Source organism: Anopheles coustani, chromosome 2 (genome assembly GCF_943734705.1).
Source record: "Anopheles coustani chromosome 2, idAnoCousDA_361_x.2, whole genome shotgun sequence".
NCBI classification, from domain to species: domain Eukaryota; kingdom Metazoa; phylum Arthropoda; class Insecta; order Diptera; family Culicidae; genus Anopheles; species Anopheles coustani.
In genome coordinates, this window is record NC_071289.1 from 49,354,402 (window position 1) to 49,379,596 (window position 25,195).

At 40.8% G+C, this 25,195-nt stretch overlaps 3 long non-coding RNA genes across 9 annotated transcripts; all 3 read right to left on the reverse strand.

Annotated features, from left to right (window-relative positions):
* Positions 1-1,655: 1,655 nt before the first annotated feature.
* LOC131265916 (uncharacterized) lies at positions 1,656-7,077 on the reverse strand. 3 transcript variants are annotated; one of them, XR_009178321.1, is made up of 6 exons: positions 6,807-7,077; positions 4,348-4,432; positions 3,560-4,273; positions 3,299-3,481; positions 2,428-2,511; positions 1,656-2,272 (listed from the first exon to the last, which is right to left on the reverse strand). It is a non-coding gene; the product is annotated as an uncharacterized LOC131265916 (long non-coding RNA). The 3 variants fall into 3 exon arrangements; XR_009178319.1 differs by lacking the exon at positions 1,656-2,272 and having other exon boundaries at positions 2,400-2,511; XR_009178320.1 differs by lacking the exons at positions 1,656-2,272; positions 6,807-7,077 and adding an exon at positions 6,388-6,459 and having other exon boundaries at positions 2,400-2,511.
* Positions 7,078-7,251: 174 nt separating this feature from the next.
* Positions 7,252-13,412, reverse strand: LOC131265913 (uncharacterized). 3 transcript variants are annotated; one of them, XR_009178315.1, is made up of 6 exons: positions 13,146-13,412; positions 10,673-10,757; positions 9,885-10,598; positions 9,624-9,806; positions 8,763-8,846; positions 7,252-8,607 (listed from the first exon to the last, which is right to left on the reverse strand). It is a non-coding gene; the product is annotated as an uncharacterized LOC131265913 (long non-coding RNA). The 3 variants fall into 3 exon arrangements; XR_009178313.1 differs by lacking the exon at positions 7,252-8,607 and having other exon boundaries at positions 8,735-8,846; positions 13,146-13,410; XR_009178314.1 differs by lacking the exons at positions 7,252-8,607; positions 13,146-13,412 and adding an exon at positions 12,713-12,784 and having other exon boundaries at positions 8,735-8,846.
* An 860-nt stretch (positions 13,413-14,272) lies between these two features.
* LOC131265914 (uncharacterized) lies at positions 14,273-19,753 on the reverse strand. 3 transcript variants are annotated; one of them, XR_009178318.1, is made up of 6 exons: positions 19,483-19,753; positions 17,023-17,107; positions 16,235-16,948; positions 15,974-16,156; positions 15,102-15,185; positions 14,273-14,946 (listed from the first exon to the last, which is right to left on the reverse strand). It is a non-coding gene; the product is annotated as an uncharacterized LOC131265914 (long non-coding RNA). The 3 variants fall into 3 exon arrangements; XR_009178316.1 differs by lacking the exon at positions 14,273-14,946 and having other exon boundaries at positions 15,074-15,185; XR_009178317.1 differs by lacking the exons at positions 14,273-14,946; positions 19,483-19,753 and adding an exon at positions 19,064-19,135 and having other exon boundaries at positions 15,074-15,185.
* Positions 19,754-25,195: the final 5,442 nt, after the last annotated feature.

The following is a 25,195-nucleotide window of genomic DNA, read 5'->3' on the forward strand; positions in this document are numbered from 1 at the left end:
CGGTGTGAATTTCCTTCCCAACATGAATTTGTTGGGTTGGAGAGCGGCCACCCGTCTCACAGACGGCCAGGCACGGCTATGCTGTGAAAACGGGGTGTTTACGGAGGGTGTTCGCGCCGCCCCCGTTTATCACGTTGAGGGAGTAGAAAACCGCCACGGATTCCCGTTGGCAACCGGACTGCTGGGATCTATCTCAGCTACGCTAGCCCAGGCTAGAGCAGGTCCGATTTGTCGAGAGACCGAGAGTCTCTCTGGATCCAAGGCGCAGGTCTTGTATATCGAGCGATCGATACTTTTATTCGGCAGTCAGCGCTCGGACTGAACAGTCGTGTTTTTCGGAGCTCCGATACGAAACAGTGCGTAAGCAGGAAGAAGCGGGAAAGAAAGTAATTACTTTCGCTTAAGCGTATTCTGTGCCGAAATTCGGTCGGTAGTGCGTGCGAGTGCACTGGAAAGTGTTATAGTGGGAGAGAGAGAGATAGAGTGCAAGACGGACGCTATTTTGTTTAGCCAATTGTGCGTGGCTGAGTCAACGTGCTAAGCGGCGAGTGGCCTAGGTCGAGGCCCAGACACAGCGGTAGTGTTTACGTGTAGTGAACAACGGGACTTTTTCCAGAACGGGTGCAAGAGTACCGAGACGGCGAAAGGACGTTATTTTTATCCTGGCACGCCGGGCCAATGAACTGACGAGCGGCCCCAAGTTAGGCCCGACGTCCGAGCGAGCGCTGCTACTGCTGTAAGTGTAATTGCCTGCCCTACAGGCGTGGCACCGGAAGGCATTGCGTGCGTGCTATCAACTTCTAGGGGCATTGTCGTGGGTAGCTTTGCGGGCCGAAACATAGGGGGAACCAACGGACACGCCAATTGTCACATCACTTATTTCACCATCATAAAATAACAATCAGTTCGTCAACGCAACAAGCCCGCATTTATATTTCTTAGAGAGCCAGAGAGTACTGTTAAGGTGATAATCATACATCTAAAGCGAGGGAGAAAGCGTGGAAAGCTCGTTTTCTTTAATCTTCCGCAGGCGTTTGACCGTGTTGATGAATAGCGGCTCCCTATTTTCTTCCTTTCCCATCCAAAGTTCCGTGCGACAAGGGGATCCCTTATCAATGCACTTGTTTATCCTTTACCTTCATCCCCTCATCACTAGACCCGAAGGTATTTGCTGTGATCCGGATGACCTGGTCAAAGATTATGCTGAGGATGTCTCAGTGGTGGATGAGTACCTCTCCTTCCAAAATTGAGCGAGTGAAGGCAGCGATCGATGCTTTTGGCGTCTGCTCTGGTGCCAAACTACGAATGTCCGTAAATCTCTGGCTCTGGACATAGGAGCGGTATCGGAGGAGAACCGGCTCTGCTTACCATGGCTACACACAGTGGAGCGGCTGCGGTTGCTAGGAATTCTGTTTTCCAATAACATCTGGGAAGCACCGGGCCACAACTGGGATCTGGTGACCAACCAGTTTCGTCGGCTGGTGTGTTGTTTCCGAAGCTGTGTTTTGTTGCGTCGGTCGTCGGCTCAGGCACAATGGACGCGCTCCAACTGGCGTTGCCTCGAAATCGTGGGGGACTCAACCTACACATCCCAGCCGTAGCAGCTATAGCCTTGATAACCAACCGGTACGTAGTAGAGCAGGAGTGCATGCCGTTTGGTGCTCATCATATACCGATAACTCGCCTGACATCACGGCGATCCAAACGGCGTATACGTGCCTTCGGAGCGCTTTTCAGCAACTCGCCTACGTTCCCGCCACGCTCGAGCAACACTCGTTCACCAAGGCGTTCCGCAAGACGCTAAAGGAACGGTTACCCACCGTGAATATACAGGAACAATTACCGAACCTGAACTGAAACAGGGCGTGGAAGCACATCCACTACACAAAACTTTCATCGGAGCAGCGGTCCGTACTATACCTTGTTGTGAATGGCAAGATCCCGGACGGAGATTTGCTATTGCGTATGGGACGCACGCCATCGGCTTCCTGCATGTTCTGTATTAAGTGTGACACCCTGGAACACATGTTCACCGCCTGCACTCGCGTTATTGCCGCCTGAGACCTGCTGCAGCAGTGCATCAGGAATGAAGCTCCAGGGTGTCAGTTGTCATTCCAGTGTATCCGATTTCCAATGTTTGAGACAAAGGCACTGCGCAACGAAAGGTTGCTCTTCGTCTATTTGCAAATTACGTCATCCACATCATTGTTCTTCGTCTGTATACAAATTACGTCATCCACATCGTCCTTAATTGTCCACTGTATATGTTATGCTAAAGTATAAAAGATTTGGTTTGTAAAACCTTCACTATTTATGAAATAAATAGTTTATATTGTATTTAAAAAATGATTGTATTATGTATCAATTTGAAGTGTTTGTAATTATGCAATGATCATTAGCACTTACCTACCTTCTTCCTCTACTTACCAGTGAATAAAATATCCTTAGATCTTTTTATCAAACTTTTTAAAAAGAACACGCCAGTGCACATCGTGGGCTCGAACGTGGAAACTGAAAAATAGTCAAGAGATAACAAAAAAAAACCAATTTAAAAACTGTGTTACCAAAATTCAAGCAATCTACGTAATGCACACAAATGTAATGAAAGCATGGGGGTATTCTATGATATTCGGGGTGGTATAATGTACTGTAAAAGTTCTTGCATACGTTGCCAATGTTGGCGCCAACTTTCACTACCAATATGCAGATTCTATGGTATCGCCAGCTGTCGGAAAAAATTGCAACCAAATCTTGCTCAACCAAAAAATTTTATTTGCAACCTCGCCAATGTTTGACAATTCAATATTACCTAGTACAGAAATGGTAAACAAACCAGTATACCAAGCGCAAACAATCATTCGCATTCAAACACAACTGTTGTTGTTTATTTTTAATGTAAAAACGAGTATAGAATGAAATTTACAACAATGTTGTCGTCGACAACTTGTCGACAACTTGCGGTGGTACTTCACACATGAGCAATGCCAAGGCAAGCTATTTTGGCAGAAAAACAGAGGTTGTCAAGTATTGCTTTGGTATTATCTTGGCAGGCATTGCTCAGGTGTGCAAGAGTTTTAAGAAAAAATACAGTATAAAGCTTTCCTTAAAAACTGATAGCTCCGTGCACATTTCCAGCCAGATATCTGCTATTAATTTTCTGTAATTTAGGCTCCAATAAATTCGCACTTTTTCGTTTAACTGAATGTATTATATTTTTTATAAGAAAATTTTCAATCTAAAATCTATGAAACAATCAAGTTCAAACCAAAACCACCTAGGAAAAAATTCAAGCATTTACCTTGGACTGCAGTAGTGATGTTCTTACCGTTGCACATACCGTAGCAATTATCCCTTGCCGTTAGTACACATTCACTATCCAACATCAACAACACGTCACATCACAAACCCAACCTCATCACGATGCCTAGTTATAATGCAGCATTTGATAAGTACCAATAGTACGCCATAATATTCGGTTAAACTGAAATGAGCCAAAAAGCAGAGTAATTAAAGATTCAATCGTACCTTTTCACAGGTTTCATAGAAATTATCAACTCACCACATTATTTGGAAGGAAATTTGCCGTCATTGAAAATTCAAATCAAATTATGAACATCACATTGCACATCTTCTTCTTCTTCTTCTTGGCGTAACGAACTCTTGGTCATGCCTGCCCCCGTTAAGGGCTTACGAGACTTGTTTCCCTGTTGTACGTGGATAGTCAGTCCTCTCGTACAGGGGAGGGTCCGGTCTCGGTTGGGATTCGAACCCACGCCGTCGAGGTGGTTAGCCCCGGCGCTCATGGGCCGAATTTCTAACCAGCGCTACCGCTCGGCTGTCGCGGACCCCCACACGCGGACATTGCACATATTTCTAACAAAACGAAACATTGCAACATACCAGCCAACCGCTGTTTACAATTTTTCCTTCATTGTCAATATAGCAAAGTACCGTATTTTTCAGTGTATAACGACCCCCAAAAACCATTTTTTTATGTTTATGAAAAAAATTGAAAAAATTTGTTTTCTACATTTCATCAGTTGTAACAATGTGGTACGTGTTTTAACCTCCACTCTAGAATCGAATGGAAAAGTTACTACCTGTGTATAACGACCCACTTAATCGGACTTTGATAATTTGTGAACTAAAAGCGGGTCGTTATACACAGAATAATACGGTAAGAATTTTATCGCGCCTACGGAACACCAAAGCTATTCCGTGCGAATTATTACTTGTCCCCTAAAATCTTCACATCAATCTTTTGGCATTTCTCCTAAAACGAATAACATTCAAGTTTCAATGCGAATAATTTCGGTGATCAACCTAATAATTAATCAGCTTACTCACCATTAAATTATGTATTCATCTTTTGTTCTGCCGCCAAACAATATGAATATTCTAGAACATTGTGTATTCAGTACATTTTCTGCACCTGTAAAGAAAAAATGATGAGAATTATGTAAAGCTAGACTAAACTTGTGCAGATTCTCATTAACGACCACCTAGGTCGTTCAATTGAAGTTAAAATATAGTTAGACAAAAGCTTCGACATTCTCAATTGCTTAATTGATACGGATTGAAAACAGGACTCAAGATTTATTAACGGCCAATAACAATTGACTACGATCATTGAAACATAATAATAAAGCAAAAACTCAATTCTATACACACTTTGCTTTTGCTACACCTTAGGAAAGTTTCAAAACTGTAGAACGCTGCGCATTTGTATTTTGGGCCAGCACCCTGGCGTAATACACCGTCACTGGCGCCACTTTATAAAACTCTCGCCCAAATTGAGATGTACAAGTTGGCAAACGCACACCTAGCATACAAAACCTACTTTTGAGTCAAATCAGATCGGGACAACAAAATCACCTTTCTACACTTTTTTACATAACTACACTTCGTCTTTCTACACTTTTTTACATCACTAGTAGGAGCAAGCACCCTGGCGTAATACACTATCACAAAATCTCTTCACTTTACAAAACTACGGCCGAACTTTAAAAACAATCAAATGTACAATTTAACTAACGCCTCGCCTGCCTAACGTGCAAAACCACATCATTCATCTCTTAAAACGTGCAAAACCCACTTCAGTCATTGTATCAGACCGGAACTAGAAATGTATTGCTACCGTTTTCTACACTTTGACATTTGGTAAACGAGCCAAACATACCAAATGATTTTTCAAGCAAAATTATGTCGACTCGCCATTGCCAATGAAACATTTCCTGCGATGTTTTCCCAAATGCAAAACGGCCGTTTGCTTTACTAGAAAATCATATTTTAAAATGTACCCAATCTTTATCAAAAATCATTTTTATATATCCCGAAACAAACCTCGGCAAATGAATATCATTCCACCACCGTGATTTTATTCGATAGATTATGTGAAATTTATTCACGCCAACACGAAATCGTAGAAAGTTATATAAATTTAATCTGAAATCCATGCCATGGGTTTTTTAAACTCCGCCCCGGAATGTGGCAAAACAATAGACACAGTAAGTGCATAACTTTTATCAGTAAACGATACTAACAAATATGAATAAAAAACTAATGAGTGTATGTAAGGATTTTCTTCCCTGAGTATCTGAAGTATCTAGACATCCGAAGCGGCATCTACATTCAGTAGTATATTTGTTTTAATTGTTTAACAAATAATTTGCTATATGCATTTGGTTGGTGCTTATGCCTATGGTTACTTGACTGGCGCGTGCACTACTTGCCGGAAAATTTGACAAATTTGTAAAGGTTTGTGACGAGAGCAAGTTTCGGGAATCACTGGTTCTAATACGTTCCTCTCTCCTTATAAAATTGTGCAAATAAATCGTAGCCATGACAATGTTTTTGCATTTTCCTCCTTTTCCTCTATCGGTTTACTAAGTACGCGGAACCTTTCACTAAGCATTCCAAATGCCATTTCTACAGTTCAAAAGTTACATAAGTTCAAAAATACATAAGAATATCTTTAAAGCATACAAAAATAATAAAGTTTAATGTTCTTGAAGTTCTACAAAGTATCAGAACCACATTCACTTTGTTTATTCCCAAGTTTTCGGCTAGGGACAAACTGAAATGCGATAGAGGCAAAATCAGATGAGTTAGAGACAAAATAAGATGAGTTAAAGGCAACAGTCGATGAGCTATTTCAATACCACATGCTTTAGAGACAACAGTTGATGAGCTATTTCAATCATCGGTGGGTTAGAGCTGAACAAAGGTGGCAAACTCTGTATCTATGTCTCACCAGCTGATCTTTAACAATCACAGAAACGCTCGTGTCTGAATAAATTATGAAGTTGATATAAATGTTAGAAACGTTAGCGAATTATCTTTAAGTACAACTTTTAAAATCTAACAAGCGAAACAATGAACACTCACCACAATTTAGAAAGTTCTCACTCGTCTTCGTGGACGCTATTGATCACAATCACAAACTTCACGAGTATATACTAAAATGGCAAAATGGATACAAAAACAAATCAGAAAAAACCCAATACAGGATTCACGCATACATGTGAAATGGTTAATAATAAATTTTTCAATTACGTAATGTTGTATCATTTCTGCATAGATCGAAAATTCGATTTCAAGAATCTTGATTGACCTAAAACATGAATAATTACATACTGTTTAGCAAACGATCTTCAACATCATGTAGCAATTTCTTTTGTCAACACCATTCGCTATTAACAACGGTAATTGAAGTGATTGAAATATCGATCAAACCATCCACATTAATATAACTCTACAAAACTTATTAATCATCACATTACAGCAGGATTAGTAACAATACGTACCACCGCACGAATGATTTCGTTAACGTTGCTCCTCACTTTCCATTATGTAATTAAATTTCAACGCCATGCCAGAATACAGGTTCTCGTACTAATCGTTGTATTGCCGACCGTTGATTTCGTTGTTTTTTGAACTGAAAATGTCGCTTCTTCTTAAAATGTGCGCTCCAAACCTCACTGCGATACGAAGGGAAAGAAAAACAAAGTTTAGAATAATCATCACAATATAGCATAAACTTTCATTGGAAAAAGCTATTTCACCATGTTCTTTCGTTTTTATTATTACTCCAAACTGAACAAGTGATTTTAACCCAATGCACACACATAAATTTGCTCTTACCATTGCCTGCCCTTCTGTCGACGTGTCCGATTCACTACTTTCCATAACCGACTTTTTTGTCACATCACTTATTTCACCATCATAAAATAACAATCAGTTCGTCAACGCAACAAGCCCGCATTTATATTTCTTAGAGAGCCAGAGAGTACTGTTAAGGTGATAATCATACATCTAAAGCGAGGGAGAAAGCGTGGAAAGCTCGTTTTCTTTAATCTTCCGCAGGCGTTTGACCGTGTTGATGAATAGCGGCTCCCTATTTTCTTCCTTTCCCATCCAAAGTTCCGTGCGACAAGGGGATCCCTTATCAATGCACTTGTTTATCCTTTACCTTCATCCCCTCATCACTAGACCCGAAGGTATTTGCTGTGATCCGGATGACCTGGTCAAAGATTATGCTGAGGATGTCTCAGTGGTGGATGAGTACCTCTCCTTCCAAAATTGAGCGAGTGAAGGCAGCGATCGATGCTTTTGGCGTCTGCTCTGGTGCCAAACTACGAATGTCCGTAAATCTCTGGCTCTGGACATAGGAGCGGTATCGGAGGAGAACCGGCTCTGCTTACCATGGCTACACACAGTGGAGCGGCTGCGGTTGCTAGGAATTCTGTTTTCCAATAACATCTGGGAAGCACCGGGCCACAACTGGGATCTGGTGACCAACCAGTTTCGTCGGCTGGTGTGTTGTTTCCGAAGCTGTGTTTTGTTGCGTCGGTCGTCGGCTCAGGCACAATGGACGCGCTCCAACTGGCGTTGCCTCGAAATCGTGGGGGACTCAACCTACACATCCCAGCCGTAGCAGCTATAGCCTTGATGACCAACCGGTACGTAGTAGAGCAGGAGTGCATGCCGTTTGGTGCTCATCATATACCGATAACTCGCCTGACATCACGGCGATCCAAACGGCGTATACGTGCCTTCGGAGCGCTTTTCAGCAACTCGCCTACGTTCCCGCCACGCTCGAGCAACACTCGTTCACCAAGGCGTTCCGCAAGACGCTAAAGGAACGGTTACCCACCGTGAATATACAGGAACAATTACCGAACCTGAACTGAAACAGGGCGTGGAAGCACATCCACTACACAAAACTTTCATCGGAGCAGCGGTCCGTACTATACCTTGTTGTGAATGGCAAGATCCCGGACGGAGATTTGCTATTGCGTATGGGACGCACGCCATCGGCTTCCTGCATGTTCTGTATTAAGTGTGACACCCTGGAACACATGTTCACCGCCTGCACTCGCGTTATTGCCGCCTGAGACCTGCTGCAGCAGTGCATCAGGAATGAAGCTCCAGGGTGTCAGTTGTCATTCCAGTGTATCCGATTTCCAATGTTTGAGACAAAGGCACTGCGCAACGAAAGGTTGCTCTTCGTCTATTTGCAAATTACGTCATCCACATCATTGTTCTTCGTCTGTATACAAATTACGTCATCCACATCGTCCTTAATTGTCCACTGTATATGTTATGCTAAAGTATAAAAGATTTGGTTTGTAAAACCTTCACTATTTATGAAATAAATAGTTTATATTGTATTTAAAAAATGATTGTATTATGTATCAATTTGAAGTGTTTGTAATTATGCAATGATCATTAGCACTTACCTACCTTCTTCCTCTACTTACCAGTGAATAAAATATCCTTAGATCTTTTTATCAAACTTTTTAAAAAGAACACGCCAGTGCACATCGTGGGCTCGAACGTGGAAACTGAAAAATAGTCAAGAGATAACAAAAAAAAAACCAATTTAAAAACTGTGTTACCAAAATTCAAGCAATCTACGTAATGCACACAAATGTAATGAAAGCATGGGGGTATTCTATGATATTCGGGGTGGTATAATGTACTGTAAAAGTTCTTGCATACGTTGCCAATGTTGGCGCCAACTTTCACTGCCAATATACAGATTCTATGGTATCGCCAGCTGTCGGAAAAAATTGCAACCAAATCTTGCTCAACCAAAAAATTTTATTTGCAACCTCGCCAATGTTTGACAATTCAATATTACCTAGTACAGAAATGGTAACCAAACCAGTATACCAAGCGCAAACAATCATTCGCATTCAAACACAACTGTTGTTGTTTATTTTTAATGTAAAAACGAGTATAGAATGAAATTTACAACAATGTTGTCGTCGACAACTTGCGGTGGTACTTCACACATGAGCAATGCCAAGGCAAGCTATTTTGGCAGAAAAACAGAGGTTGTCAAGTATTGCTTTGGTATTATCTTGGCAGGCATTGCTCAGGTGTGCAAGAGTTTTAAGAAAAAATACAGTATAAAGCTTTCCTTAAAAACTGATAGCTCCGTGCACATTTCCAGCCAGATATCTGCTATTAATTTTCTGTAATTTAGGCTCCAATAAATTCGCACTTTTTCGTTTAACTGAATGTATTATATTTTTTATAAGAAAATTTTCAATCTAAAATCTATGAAACAATCAAGTTCAAACCAAAACCACCTAGGAAAAAATTCAAGCATTTACCTTGGACTGCAGTAGTGATGTTCTTACCGTTGCACATACCGTAGCAATTATCCCTTGCCGTTAGTACACATTCACTATCCAACATCAACAACACGTCACATCACAAACCCAACCTCATCACGATGCCTAGTTATAATGCAGCATTTGATAAGTACCAATAGTACGCCATAATATTCGGTTAAACTGAAATGAGCCAAAAAGCAGAGTAATTAAAGATTCAATCGTACCTTTTCACAGGTTTCATAGAAATTATCAACTCACCACATTATTTGGAAGGAAATTTGCCGTCATTGAAAATTCAAATCAAATTATGAACATCACATTGCACATCTTCTTCTTCTTCTTCTTGGCGTAACGAACTCTTGGTCATGCCTGCCCCCGTTAAGGGCTTACGAGACTTGTTTCCCTGTTGTACGTGGATAGTCAGTCCTCTCGTACAGGGGAGGGTCCGGTCTCGGTTGGGATTCGAACCCACGCCGTCGAGGTGGTTAGCCCCGGCGCTCATGGGCCGAATTTCTAACCAGCGCTACCGCTCGGCTGTCGCGGACCCCCACACGCGGACATTGCACATATTTCTAACAAAACGAAACATTGCAACATACCAGCCAACCGCTGTTTACAATTTTTCCTTCATTGTCAATATAGCAAAGTACCGTATTTTTCAGTGTATAACGACCCCCAAAAACCATTTTTTTATGTTTATGAAAAAAATTGAAAAAATTTGTTTTCTACATTTCATCAGTTGTAACAATGTGGTACGTGTTTTAACCTCCACTCTAGAATCGAATGGAAAAGTTACTACCTGTGTATAACGACCCACTTAATCGGACTTTGATAATTTGTGAACTAAAAGCGGGTCGTTATACACAGAATAATACGGTAAGAATTTTATCGCGCCTACGGAACACCAAAGCTATTCCGTGCGAATTATTACTTGTCCCCTAAAATCTTCACATCAATCTTTTGGCATTTCTCCTAAAACGAATAACATTCAAGTTTCAATGCGAATAATTTCGGTGATCAACCTAATAATTAATCAGCTTACTCACCATTAAATTATGTATTCATCTTTTGTTCTGCCGCCAAACAATATGAATATTCTAGAACATTGTGTATTCAGTACATTTTCTGCACCTGAAAGAAAAAAAGATGAGAATTATGTAAAGCTTGACTAAACTTGTGCAGATTCTCATTAACGACCACCTAGGTCGTTCAATTGAAGTTAAAATATAGTTAGACAAAAGCTTCGACATTCTCAATTGCTTAATTGATACGGATTAAAAACAGGACTCAAGATTTATTAACGGCCAATAACAATTGACTACGATCATTGAAACATAATAATAAAGCAAAAACTCAATTCTATACACACTTTGCTTTTGCTACACCTTAGGAAAGTTTCAAAACTGTAGAACGCTGCGCATTTGTATTTTGGGCCAGCACCCTGGCGTAATACACCGTCACTGGCGCCACTTTATAAAACTCTCGCCCAAATTGAGATGTACAAGTTGGCAAACGCACACCTAGCATACAAAACCTACTTTTGAGTCAAATCAGATCGGGACAACAAAATCACCTTTCTACACTTTTTTACATAACTACACTTCGTCTTTCTACACTTTTTTACATCACTAGTAGGAGCAAGCACCCTGGCGTAATACACTATCACAAAATCTCTTCACTTTACAAAACTACGGCCGAACTTTAAAAACAATCAAATGTACAATTTAACTAACGCCTCGCCTGCCTAACGTGCAAAACCACATCATTCATCTCTTAAAACGTGCAAAACCCACTTCAGTCATTGTATCAGACCGGAACTAGAAATGTATTGCTACCGTTTTCTACACTTTGACATTTGGTAAACGAGCCAAACATACCAAATGATTTTTCAAGCAAAATTATGTCGACTCGCCATTGCCAATGAAACATTTCCTGCGATGTTTTCCCAAATGCAAAACGGCCGTTTGCTTTACTAGAAAATCATATTTTAAAATGTACCCAATCTTTATCAAAAATCATTTTTATATATCCCGAAACAAACCTCGGCAAATGAATATCATTCCACCACCGTGATTTTATTCGATAGATTATGTGAAATTTATTCACGCCAACACGAAATCGTAGAAAGTTATATAAATTTAATCTGAAATCCATGCCATGGGTTTTTTAAACTCCGCCCCGGAATGTGGCAAAACAATAGACACAGTAAGTGCATAACTTTTATCAGTAAACGATACTAACAAATATGAATAAAAAAACTAATGAGTGTATGTAAGGATTTTCTTCCCTGAGTATCCGAAGTATCTAGACATCCGAAGCGGCATCTACATTCAGTAGTATATTTGTTTTAATTGTTTAACAAATAATTTGCTATATGCATTTGGTTGGTGCTTATGCCTATGGTTACTTGACTGGCGCGTGCACTACTTGCCGGAAAATTTGACAAATTTGTAAAGGTTTGTGACGAGAGCAAGTTTCGGGAATCACTGGTTCTAATACGTTCCTCTCTCCTTATAAAATTGTGCAAATAAATCGTAGCCATGACAATGTTTTTGCATTTTCCTCCTTTTCCTCTATCGGTTTACTAAGTACGCGGAACCTTCCACTAAGCATTCCAAATGCCATTTCTACAGTTCAAAAGTTACATAAGTTCAAAAATACATAAGAATATCTTTAAAGCATACAAAAATAATAAAGTTTAATGTTCTTGAAGTTCTACAAAGTATCACAACCACATTCACTTTGTTTATTCCCAAGTTTTCGGCTAGGGACAAACTGAAATGCGATAGAGGCAAAATCAGATGAGTTAGAGACAAAATAAGATGAGTTAAAGGCAACAGTCGATGAGCTATTTCAATACCACATGCTTTAGAGACAACAGTTGATGAGCTATTTCAATCATCGGTGGGTTAGAGCTGAACAAAGGTGGCAAACTCTGTATCTATGTCTCACCAGCTGATCTTTAACAATCACAGAAACGCTCGTGTCTGAATAAATTATGAAGTTGATATAAATGTTAGAAACGTTAGCGAATTATCTTTAAGTACAACTTTTAAAATCTAACAAGCGAAACAATGAACACTCACCACAATTTAGAAAGTTCTCACTCGTCTTCGTGGACGCTATTGATCACAATCACAAACTTCACGAGTATATACTAAAATGGCAAAATGGATACAAAAACAAATCAGAAAAAACCCAATACAGGATTCACGCATACATGTGAAATGGTTAATAATAAATTTTTCAATTACGTAATGTTGTATCATTTACGTAATGTTGTATCATATCAGATCGAAAATTCGATTTCAAGAATCTTGATTGACCTAAAACATGAATAATTACATACTGTTTAGCAAACGATCTTCAACATCATGTAGCAATTTCTTTTGTCAACACCATTCGCTATTAACAACGGTAATTGAAGTGATTGAAATATCGATCAAACCATCCACATTAATATAACTCTACAAAACTTATTAATCATCACATTACAGCAGGATTAGTAACAATACGTACCACCGCACGAATGATTTCGTTAACGTTGCTCCTCACTTTCCATTATGTAATTAAATTTCAACGCCATGCCAGAATACAGGTTCTCGTACTAATCGTTGTATTGCCGACCGTTGATTTCGTTGTTTTTTGAACTGAAAATGTCGCTTCTTCTTAAAATGTGCGCTCCAAACCTCACTGCGATACGAAGGGAAAGAAAAACAAAGTTTAGAATAATCATCACAATATAGCATAAACTTTCATTGGAAAAAGCTATTTCACCATGTTCTTTCGTTTTTATTATTACTCCAAACTGAACAAGTGATTTTAACCCAATGCACGCACATAAATTTGCTCTTACCATTGCCTGCCCTTCTGTCGACGTGTCCGATTCACTACTTTCCATAACCGACTTTTTTGTCACATCACTTATTTCACCATCATAAAATAACAATCAGTTCGTCAACGCAACAAGCCCGCATTTATATTTCTTAGAGAGCCAGAGAGTACTGTTAAGGTGATAATCATACATCTAAAGCGAGGGAGAAAGCGTGGAAAGCTCGTTTTCTTTAATCTTCCGCAGGCGTTTGACCGTGTTGATGAATAGCGGCTCCCTGTTTTCTTCCTTTCCCATCCAAAGTTCCGTGCGACAAGGGGATCCCTTATCAATGCACTTGTTTATCCTTTACCTTCATCCCCTCATCACTAGACCCGAAGGTATTTGCTGTGATCCGGATGACCTGGTCAAAGATTATGCTGAGGATGTCTCAGTGGTGGATGAGTACCTCTCCTTCCAAAATTGAGCGAGTGAAGGCAGCGATCGATGCTTTTGGCGTCTGCTCTGGTGCCAAACTACGAATGTCCGTAAATCTCTGGCTCTGGACATAGGAGCGGTATCGGAGGAGAACCGGCTCTGCTTACCATGGCTACACACAGTGGAGCGGCTGCGGTTGCTAGGAATTCTGTTTTCCAATAACATCTGGGAAGCACCGGGCCACAACTGGGATCTGGTGACCAACCAGTTTCGTCGGCTGGTGTGTTGTTTCCGAAGCTGTGTTTTGTTGCGTCGGTCGTCGGCTCAGGCACAATGGACACGCTCCAACTGGCGTTGCCTCGAAATCGTGGGGGACTCAACCTACACATCCCAGCCGTAGCAGCTATAGCCTTGATGACCAACCGGTACGTAGTAGAGCAGGAGTGCATGCCGTTTGGTGCTCATCATATACCGATAACTCGCCTGACATCACGGCGATCCAAACGGCGTATACGTGCCTTCGGAGCGCTTTTCAGCAACTCGCCTACGTTCCCGCCACGCTCGAGCAACACTCGTTCACCAAGGCGTTCCGCAAGACGCTAAAGGAACGGTTACCCACCGTGAATATACAGGAACAATTACCGAACCTGAACTGAAACAGGGCGTGGAAGCACATCCACTACACAAAACTTTCATCGGAGCAGCGGTCCGTACTATACCTTGTTGTGAATGGCAAGATCCCGGACGGAGATTTGCTATTGCGTATGGGACGCACGCCATCGGCTTCCTGCATGTTCTGTATTAAGTGTGACACCCTGGAACACATGTTCACCGCCTGCACTCGCGTTATTGCCGCCTGAGACCTGCTGCAGCAGTGCATCAGGAATGAAGCTCCAGGGTGTCAGTTGTCATTCCAGTGTATCCGATTTCCAATGTTTGAGACAAAGGCACTGCGCAACGAAAGGTTGCTCTTCGTCTATTTGCAAATTACGTCATCCACATCATTGTTCTTCGTCTGTATACAAATTACGTCATCCACATCGTCCTTAATTGTCCACTGTATATGTTATGCTAAAGTATAAAAGATTTGGTTTGTAAAACCTTCACTATTTATGAAATAAATAGTTTATATTGTATTTAAAAAATGATTGTATTATGTATCAATTTGAAGTGTTTGTAATTATGCAATGATCATTAGCACTTACCTACCTTCTTCCTCTACTTACCAGTGAATAAAATATCCTTAGATCTTTTTATCAAACTTTTTAAAAAGAACACGCCAGTGCACATCGTGGGCTCGAACGTGGAAACTGAAAAATAGTCAAGAGATAACAAAAAAAAAACCAATTTAAAAACTGTGTTACCAAAATTCAAGCAATCTACGTAATGCACACAAATGTAATGAAAGCATGGGGGTATTCTATGATATTCGGGGTGGTATAATGTACTGTAAAAGTTCTTGCATACGTTGCCAATGTTGGCGCCAACTTTCACTGCCAATATGCAGATTCTATGGTATCGCCAGCTGTCGGAAAAAATTGCAACCAAATCTTGCTCAACCAAAAAATTTTATTTGCAACCTCGCCAATGTTTGACAATTCAATATTACCTAGTACAGAAATGGTAAACAAACCAGTATACCAAGCGCAAACAATCATTCGCATTCAAACACAACTGTTGTTGTTTATTTTTAATGTAAAAACGAGTATAGAATGAAATTTACAACAATGTTGTCGTCGACAACTTGTCGACAACTTGCGGTGGTACTTCACACATGAGCAATGCCAAGGCAAGCTATTTTGGCAGAAAAACAGAGGTTGTCAAGTATTGCTTTGGTATTATCTTGGCAGGCATTGCTCAGGTGTGCAAGAGTTTTAAGAAAAAATACAGTATAAAGCTTTCCTTAAAAACTGATAGCTCCGTGCACATTTCCAGCCAGATATCTGCTATTAATTTTCTGTAATTTAGGCTCCAATAAATTCGCACTTTTTCGTTTAACTGAATGTATTATATTTTTTATAAGAAAATTTTCAATCTAAAATCTATGAAACAATCAAGTTCAAACCAAAACCACCTAGGAAAAAATTCAAGCATTTACCTTGGACTGCAGTAGTGATGTTCTTACCGTTGCACATACCGTAGCAATTATCCCTTGCCGTTAGTACACATTCACTATCCAACATCAACAACACGTCACATCACAAACCCAACCTCATCACGATGCCTAGTTATAATGCAGCATTTGATAAGTACCAATAGTACGCCATAATATTCGGTTAAACTGAAATGAGCCAAAAAGCAGAGTAATTAAAGATTCAATCGTACCTTTTCACAGGTTTCATAGAAATTATCAACTCACCACATTATTTGGAAGGAAATTTGCCGTCATTGAAAATTCAAATCAAATTATGAACATCACATTGCACATCTTCTTCTTCTTCTTCTTGGCGTAACGAACTCTTGGTCATGCCTGCCCCCGTTAAGGGCTTACGAGACTTGTTTCCCTGTTGTACGTGGATAGTCAGTCCTCTCGTACAGGGGAGGGTCCGGTCTCGGTTGGGATTCGAACCCACGCCGTCGAGGTGGTTAGCCCCGGCGCTCATGGGCCGAATTTCTAACCAGCGCTACCGCTCGGCTGTCGCGGACCCCCACACGCGGACATTGCACATATTTCTAACAAAACGAAACATTGCAACATACCAGCCAACCGCTGTTTACAATTTTTCCTTCATTGTCAATATAGCAAAGTACCGTATTTTTCAGTGTATAACGACCCCCAAAAACCATTTTTTTATGTTTATGAAAAAAATTGAAAAAATTTGTTTTCTACATTTCATCAGTTGTAACAATGTGGTACGTGTTTTAACCTCCACTCTAGAATCGAATGGAAAAGTTACTACCTGTGTATAACGACCCACTTAATCGGACTTTGATAATTTGTGAACTAAAAGCGGGTCGTTATACACAGAATAATACGGTAAGAATTTTATCGCGCCTACGGAACACCAAAGCTATTCCGTGCGAATTATTACTTGTCCCCTAAAATCTTCACATCAATCTTTTGGCATTTCTCCTAAAACGAATAACATTCAAGTTTCAATGCGAATAATTTCGGTGATCAACCTAATAATTAATCAGCTTACTCACCATTAAATTATGTATTCATCTTTTGTTCTGCCGCCAAACAATATGAATATTCTAGAACATTGTGTATTCAGTACATTTTCTGCACCTGTAAAGAAAAAAAGATGAGAATTATGTAAAGCTAGACTAAACTTGTGCAGATTCTCATTAACGACCACCTAGGTCGTTCAATTGAAGTTAAAATATAGTTAGACAAAAGCTTCGACATTCTCAATTGCTTAATTGATACGGATTAAAAACAGGACTCAAGATTTATTAACGGCCAATAACAATTGACTACGATCATTGAAACATAATAATAAAGCAAAAACTCAATTCTATACACACTTTGCTTTTGCTACACCTTAGGAAAGTTTCAAAACTGTAGAACGCTGCGCATTTGTATTTTGGGCCAGCACCCTGGCGTAATACACCGTCACTGGCGCCACTTTATAAAACTCTCGCCCAAATTGAGATGTACAAGTTGGCAAACGCACACCTAGCATACAAAACCTACTTTTGAGTCAAATCAGATCGGGACAACAAAATCACCTTTCTACACTTTTTTACATAACTACACTTCGTCTTTCTACACTTTTTTACATCACTAGTAGGAGCAAGCACCCTGGCGTAATACACTATCACAAAATCTCTTCACTTTACAAAACTACGGCCGAACTTTAAAAACAATCAAATGTACAATTTAACTAACGCCTCGCCTGCCTAACGTGCAAAACCACATCATTCATCTCTTAAAACGTGCAAAACCCACTTCAGTCATTGTATCAGACCGGAACTAGAAATGTATTGCTACCGTTTTCTACACTTTGACATTTGGTAAACGAGCCAAACATACCAAATGATTTTTCAAGCAAAATTATGTCGACTCGCCATTGCCAATGAAACATTTCCTGCGATGTTTTCCCAAATGCAAAACGGCCGTTTGCTTTACTAGAAAATCATATTTTAAAATGTACCCAATCTTTATCAAAAATCATTTTTATATATCCCGAAACAAACCTCGGCAAATGAATATCATTCCACCACCGTGATTTTATTCGATAGATTATGTGAAATTTATTCACGCCAACACGAAATCGTAGAAAGTTATATAAATTTAATCTGAAATCCATGCCATGGGTTTTTTAAACTCCGCCCCGGAATGTGGCAAAACAATAGACACAGTAAGTGCATAACTTTTATCAGTAAACGATACTAACAAATATGAATAAAAAAACTAATGAGTGTATGTAAGGATTTTCTTCCCTGAGTATCCGAAGTATCTAGACATCCGAAGCGGCATCTACATTCAGTAGTATATTTGTTTTAATTGTTTAACAAATAATTTGCTATATGCATTTGGTTGGTGCTTATGCCTATGGTTACTTGACTGGCGCGTGCACTACTTGCCGGAAAATTTGACAAATTTGTAAAGGTTTGTGACGAGAGCAAGTTTCGGGAATCACTGGTTCTAATACGTTCCTCTCTCCTTATAAAATTGTGCAAATAAATCGTAGCCATGACAATGTTTTTGCATTTTCCTCCTTTTCCTCTATCGGTTTACTAAGTACGCGGAACCTTCCACTAAGCATTCCAAATGCCATTTCTACAGTTCAAAAGTTACATAAGTTCAAAAATACATAAGAATATCTTTAAAGCATACAAAAATAATAAAGTTTAATGTTCTTGAAGTTCTACAAAGTATCAGAACCACATTCACTTTGTTTATTCCCAAGTTTTCGGCTAGGGACAAACTGAAATGCGATAGAGGCAAAATCAGATGAGTTAGAGACAAAATAAGATGAGTTAAAGGCAACAGTCGATGAGCTATTTCAATACCACATGCTTTAGAGACAACAGTTGATGAGCTATTTCAATCATCGGTGGGTTAGAGCTGAACAAAGGTGGCAAACTCTGTATCTATGTCTCACCAGCTGATCTTTAACAATCACAGAAACGCTCGTGTCTGAATAAATTATGAAGTTGATATAAATGTTAGAAACGTTAGCGAATTATCTTTAAGTACAACTTTTAAAATCTAACAAGCGAAACAATGAACACTCACCACAATTTAGAAAGTTCTCACTCGTCTTCGTGGACGCTATTGATCACAATCACAAACTTCACGAGTATATACTAAAATGGCAAAATGGATACAAAAACAAATCAGAAAAAACCCAATACAGGATTCACGCATACATGTGAAATGGTTAATAATAAATTTTTCAATTACGTAATGTTGTATCATTTCTGCATAGATCGAAAATTCGATTTCAAGAATCTTGATTGACCTAAAACATGAATAATTACATACTATTTAGCAAACGATCTTCAACATCATGTAGCAATTTCTTTTGTCAACACCATTCGCTATTAACAACGGTAATTGAAGTGATTGAAATATCGATCAAACCATCCACATTAATATAACTCTACAAAACTTATTAATCATCACATTACAGCAGGATTAGTAACAATACGTACCACCGCACGAATGATTTCGTTAACGTTGCTCCTCACTTTCCATTATGTAATTAAATTTCAACGCCATGCCAGAATACAGGTTCTCGTACTAATCGTTGTATTGCCGACCGTTGATTTCGTTGTTTTTTGAACTGAAAATGTCGCTTCTTCTTAAAATGTGCGCTCCAAACCTCACTGCGATACGAAGGGAAAGAAAAACAAAGTTTAGAATAATCATCACAATATAGCATAAACTTTCATTGGAAAAAGCTATTTCACCATGTTCTTTCGTTTTTATTATTACTCCAAACTGAACAAGTGATTTTAACCCAATGCACACACATAAATTTGCTCTTACCATTGCCTGCCCTTCTGTCGACGTGTCCGATTCACTACTTTCCATAACCGACTTTTTTGTCACATCACTTATTTCACCATCATAAAATAACAATCAGTTCGTCAACGCAACAAGCCCGCATTTATATTTCTTAGAGAGCCAGAGAGTACTGTTAAGGTGATAATCATACATCTAAAGCGAGGGAGAAAGCGTGGAAAGCTCGTTTTCTTTAATCTTCCGCAGGCGTTTGACCGTGTTGATGAATAGCGGCTCCCTATTTTCTTCCTTTCCCATCCAAAGTTCCGTGCGACAAGGGGATCCCTTATCAATGCACTTGTTTATCCTTTACCTTCATCCCCTCATCACTAGACCCGAAGGTATTTGCTGTGATCCGGATGACCTGGTCAAAGATTATGCTGAGGATGTCTCAGTGGTGGATGAGTACCTCTCCTTCCAAAATTGAGCGAGTGAAGGCAGCGATCGATGCTTTTGGCGTCTGCTCTGGTGCCAAACTACGAATGTCCGTAAATCTCTGGCTCTGGACATAGGAGCGGTATCGGAGGAGAACCGGCTCTGCTTACCATGGCTACACACAGTGGAGCGGCTGCGGTTGCTAGGAATTCTGTTTTCCAATAACATCTGGGAAGCACCGGGCCACAACTGGGATCTGGTGACCAACCAGTTTCGTCGGCTGGTGTGTTGTTTCCGAAGCTGTGTTTTGTTGCGTCGGTCGTCGGCTCAGGCACAATGGACGCGCTCCAACTGGCGTTGCCTCGAAATCGTGGGGGACTCAACCTACACATCCCAGCCGTAGCAGCTATAGCCTTGATGACCAACCGGTACGTAGTAGAGCAGGAGTGCATGCCGTTTGGTGCTCATCATATACCGATAACTCGCCTGACATCACGGCGATCCAAACGGCGTATACGTGCCTTCGGAGCGCTTTTCAGCAACTCGCCTACGTTCCCGCCACGCTCGAGCAACACTCGTTCACCAAGGCGTTCCGCAAGACGCTAAAGGAACGGTTACCCACCGTGAATATACAGGAACAATTACCGAACCTGAACTGAAACAGGGCGTGGAAGCACATCCACTACACAAAACTTTCATCGGAGCAGCGGTCCGTACTATACCTTGTTGTGAATGGCAAGATCCCGGACGGAGATTTGCTATTGCGTATGGGACGCACGCCATCGGCTTCCTGCATGTTCTGTATTAAGTGTGACACCCTGGAACACATGTTCACCGCCTGCACTCGCGTTATTGCCGCCTGAGACCTGCTGCAGCAGTGCATCAGGAATGAAGCTCCAGGGTGTCAGTTGTCATTCCAGTGTATCCGATTTCCAATGTTTGAGACAAAGGCACTGCGCAACGAAAGGTTGCTCTTCGTCTATTTGCAAATTACGTCATCCACATCATTGTTCTTCGTCTGTATACAAATTACGTCATCCACATCGTCCTTAATTGTCCACTGTATATGTTATGCTAAAGTATAAAAGATTTGGTTTGTAAAACCTTCACTATTTATGAAATAAATAGTTTATATTGTATTTAAAAAATGATTGTTGTAACGAGGCGGTTATCCGACCGGGCGCGAAGGTGAACCCGACCGAGTGCGTCGTCGTCTGTCACGCGAGTATTCCCCAACGAGACACTTGGTTGTCCGATGGTTTCGGAATCAACGGGTTCCGTCCGGGCCGTGACTGGCCGACGCCGGAGAAAACCACGCTTGATGACGAAACCTTCAAGTTAAGGCAAATCGGGAACCCGGTCCGCAGCGCGACACGCCGCTGACGGAGAGGAATTCCAACGGATTTTCCTTAACCTTCTGGACGATGGAAGGGATCGAACTTGTCGAAGTTTCGAAGTTCCGTCCGAGCCGTGACTGGCCGACGTCGGAGAGAAGCCTTCGAGTTTTCTCTAAGTTCGGGAAAGGAATAGAACTTGTCTAATTTTCAAAGTTCCGTCCGAGCCGTGACTGGCCGACGTCGGAGAGAAACCTTCGAAATTTTTCTAAGTTCGATTGGGAAAGGGGACTTGTCAAATTTTGAAGTTCCGTCCGAGCCGTGACTGGCCGACGTCGGAGAGAAGCCTTCGAAAATTTTCTAAGTCTTTGGGAAACTTACGAAGATACCGGTCCGCAGCGCGACATGCCGCTAACGGAGAAGTGATCTAGCGTAAGGAGGTTGGGAGTAAGGAGCCTAGTTTCGGATTATTGGGACGTCGAAATAAAATTTTTTCGTCCTCAAGTGTCTGTTGAAAAATAACTGCTTTATTAAAAGTTTCAAGCGCTTATATACTAAAACGCTTCTTATCCTCTAATGATCGTAAGCGAGATGGAGGATCTCGTTCCAACATGCGAGAATTTTGAGCCTAGTTCGTTATCTCGCGAGTCCTGAATTTTACGGTCTTATCCTATCCTCGCTTTCGTTGCGTTCGCGTCGTTGCGTGGGTCCTAAAGGGGTACGTTCCTTGCGTCGCGATTACGCAACGCATGCGCACATGCGTCGGTCGTTGCGTAATGTTTATTCATCCCACGCATTGCCTTAGACTCTCGGTACCGACGCGTCGTGTCCTTTTCCTTTTCATGTTTATTTAGGACCACGATCGCGGTCGTTACCGAAAGTTTACATGTAAATCCGTTCTTTGCCTTTCTTGGGTGGGCTCATGGGCGCGCAACAGCGGTAATCGCCGTTTTCTTCTATTCTCGCGTGTTTCGCTTCATCCTAAACTAACAAGCGTCGCAAGTACGATCTCGTTCGTACTTGACCCAAATTCTTTTAGCGTGTAAGTTTAAGCTAATCTTTGCTCCTTTCTGGCATCATAAACTATAAAAAATATGCATCCGGTACGAATGTTCCGTTTCGTCCTGACCTTCAAAAACCGTATGGTTTTCCTTTTTCCTATCTTCCTTCGTTCGGTCGGGACGAACGAATGAAACACATCGTCCATTCGTTACACCGCCCCTCGTAAAACGCGTATATTAAGTTTTACGCAACTGTAAGGACGATGTCACCCTTTAAAATTACCTTGTCAATTAACCTCACACGTGGTGTTCTAAATATACCTCTATTTATGATGTTTAAATCGCTCAATGTTAGTATTAATTGTAACTTATCTTGGGATTGATTCTCGTTTCGATTCGCACATTTGCTGCTTCGATTCTGTGTAGTTGGATGTCTTCGTTCTGCTAAAGACGTCGCTACGTTGCAATTTTGAGCTGCTGCGTCAGGTCATTTAATCGATGACTTAACTGTATGTAGTTGGTGGATCGTGATTCTCTGCTACTTGTCATTTGTTGCCGGATGATGCGGTCGATGCGTAGTTCGTTGCAGTTGAATATTGCACTTCCATGTTGCCGTTGACAGGTCTAATCGTCTATTTTACTTTTGTGTTCGAAGATGCCGGACAGAGACGTGACGTTTGTCTCTTCCGCGTGTCGATACAGATGCTTGATGAGTTTCTTAGTCTGACGCTAGTGACTATGTTTACATTGGTTAATTGTTCTAGGATTGAGAGTGAATGTCCTAGATTGCCTCAATCAATTTTGGTCGTCGATTGAGTATATCTTGCCTTGTCGCCGTCGACGCAAATCTTTGTTGTGCTAGCTGATACCAGTATGTATGCAGATGCTTTTGCGACTTCCAGAGGATGTTACCGCCGAGACCGGCCATATTAAACGATGTACCGGATGATTATGAGGCGGATAGCGAAGTGAAGTCGGCGATCGATTCGTAGGTGAGCTGCATTCATAATGAAGGATGCGGATGTGCTTGCTCATAGTCATCAGGATCAGCGAGATGAACATTAATAACGGTCGGTTCATCTCTTGTCGATTGTATGTAATACCAATGTCGTTATTGCCTTGCAGATTTGACGCGCTGTCTGTTATGCACGATTATTGATGGCAATTTCTTCTTCCTTGATTTATTGTTTCTAGAAGTTGCGAACGTCGGTGTGGATCTAACGCATCTACGGGTGTAATTTCTTCGAAGACTCCGGCTGAAGTATCGTGTTGCGTCATCTAGTGAGCAACCTTCTGGTACCAAATTCCTGCTGAGATGATGTTTCCCAGCATACAGCTTCTTGCTCCTTCTTCTTGCTCCTTCCGAATCACTTTGTTATTAAAGACCTGACGCAAAAGTTGATCGTTGAGTGTTGCTGCAAGTCGCCAGTTGACTTCAGCGTTGCCGGTGTCCAGGATGTTTGATGGTAGTACATGCTGTTGATGCGGCCCTCGTCGTCCAATGAGTAACTCGATGATATGATGAACTCCTTTGGATTCGTACAATCGTGAGCAATCAATCCCTTCAAACTACTTTCAAGAATCGTTTCTAATGCTTTTCATTTTTAGACATACTCGTATCATATGATCTTCCTAACTTTTTCTTTCTTATTTGTCTTGGCTTTAATCATTTTTGAAGATCAATTTGTATGAAGTATTTGGATTAACTTTCCCTGTGAACATATCTCGTATTACCTTAATGTTCTTTTACTGAATACATTTGCAAGAATTACCTCTTTATTTTGTTTGTTTGAAATCTTCTCTAAACTTCTTATCAAGAACCTTTGGGAGGCAGGTATTTTACCGGTTAATCCGGTGCCGTGTTCTCAATCTTGTCCGATCGAGCTTGTTTATACTTGCATGATCTTTAACCACTCGTCCCTTATGCCGGTTGCTTTGACCATGCTGCGTCTCAGCTTTTACTTTACCTTTACCGGCTTGGAATTGTTACATCATGGTCAATCGTAGTTTCTTGTAGTTGTACTGGAGGTGTGTTCCTGCAATTAAATTTCTTGAAAGCAGATTTCATTAGTTTACCCAGTATGGGCTGTGTGTGAATTTTCATAAACTTTATCCATTCCCTCGTGCCGAACACCCGAATCAACAATTTGTTCTGTGATTTTCTTTATTATCCTAGGTGCATGGCTTTATGACGGTTTCTTTTGACCCCGCCATGTTTACAAAACATTTCATTTGGTTTGTTAACACCGCTACTTGATTCGTAACGGATATTCAAAGGATCCGCTTTACGTTTCGTAGCCGTAGCGTGTTTTGTTTTAGCCTGCATTTCATCCGTACCCCAAGTGCAAGGATTGATGGCTAGTTTTTTCTTAGGTCGCTTCCTTTTTTGGGATTTAGGGTTGGATTCTTTACCAGTCTCCAAGTGAAGGGCAACAAAGTTTTGACTTTCAGCGTTAAGGTCTACCTTTGTTTTCTTTTTGATAGTTTTCGGGTCATTATTTTGTGCGTTTGCGCCTCCTTTTTCATTCATGTTTTCCTTATTATTCAAATCTTTCTTGTTTCCCTCCGTCTGGTCTTCCTCCAAAACACCCTTGCTATAAACATCGAGTACCGCTACTGATGTTACTGGACGATGGTATATTCCTTGAATG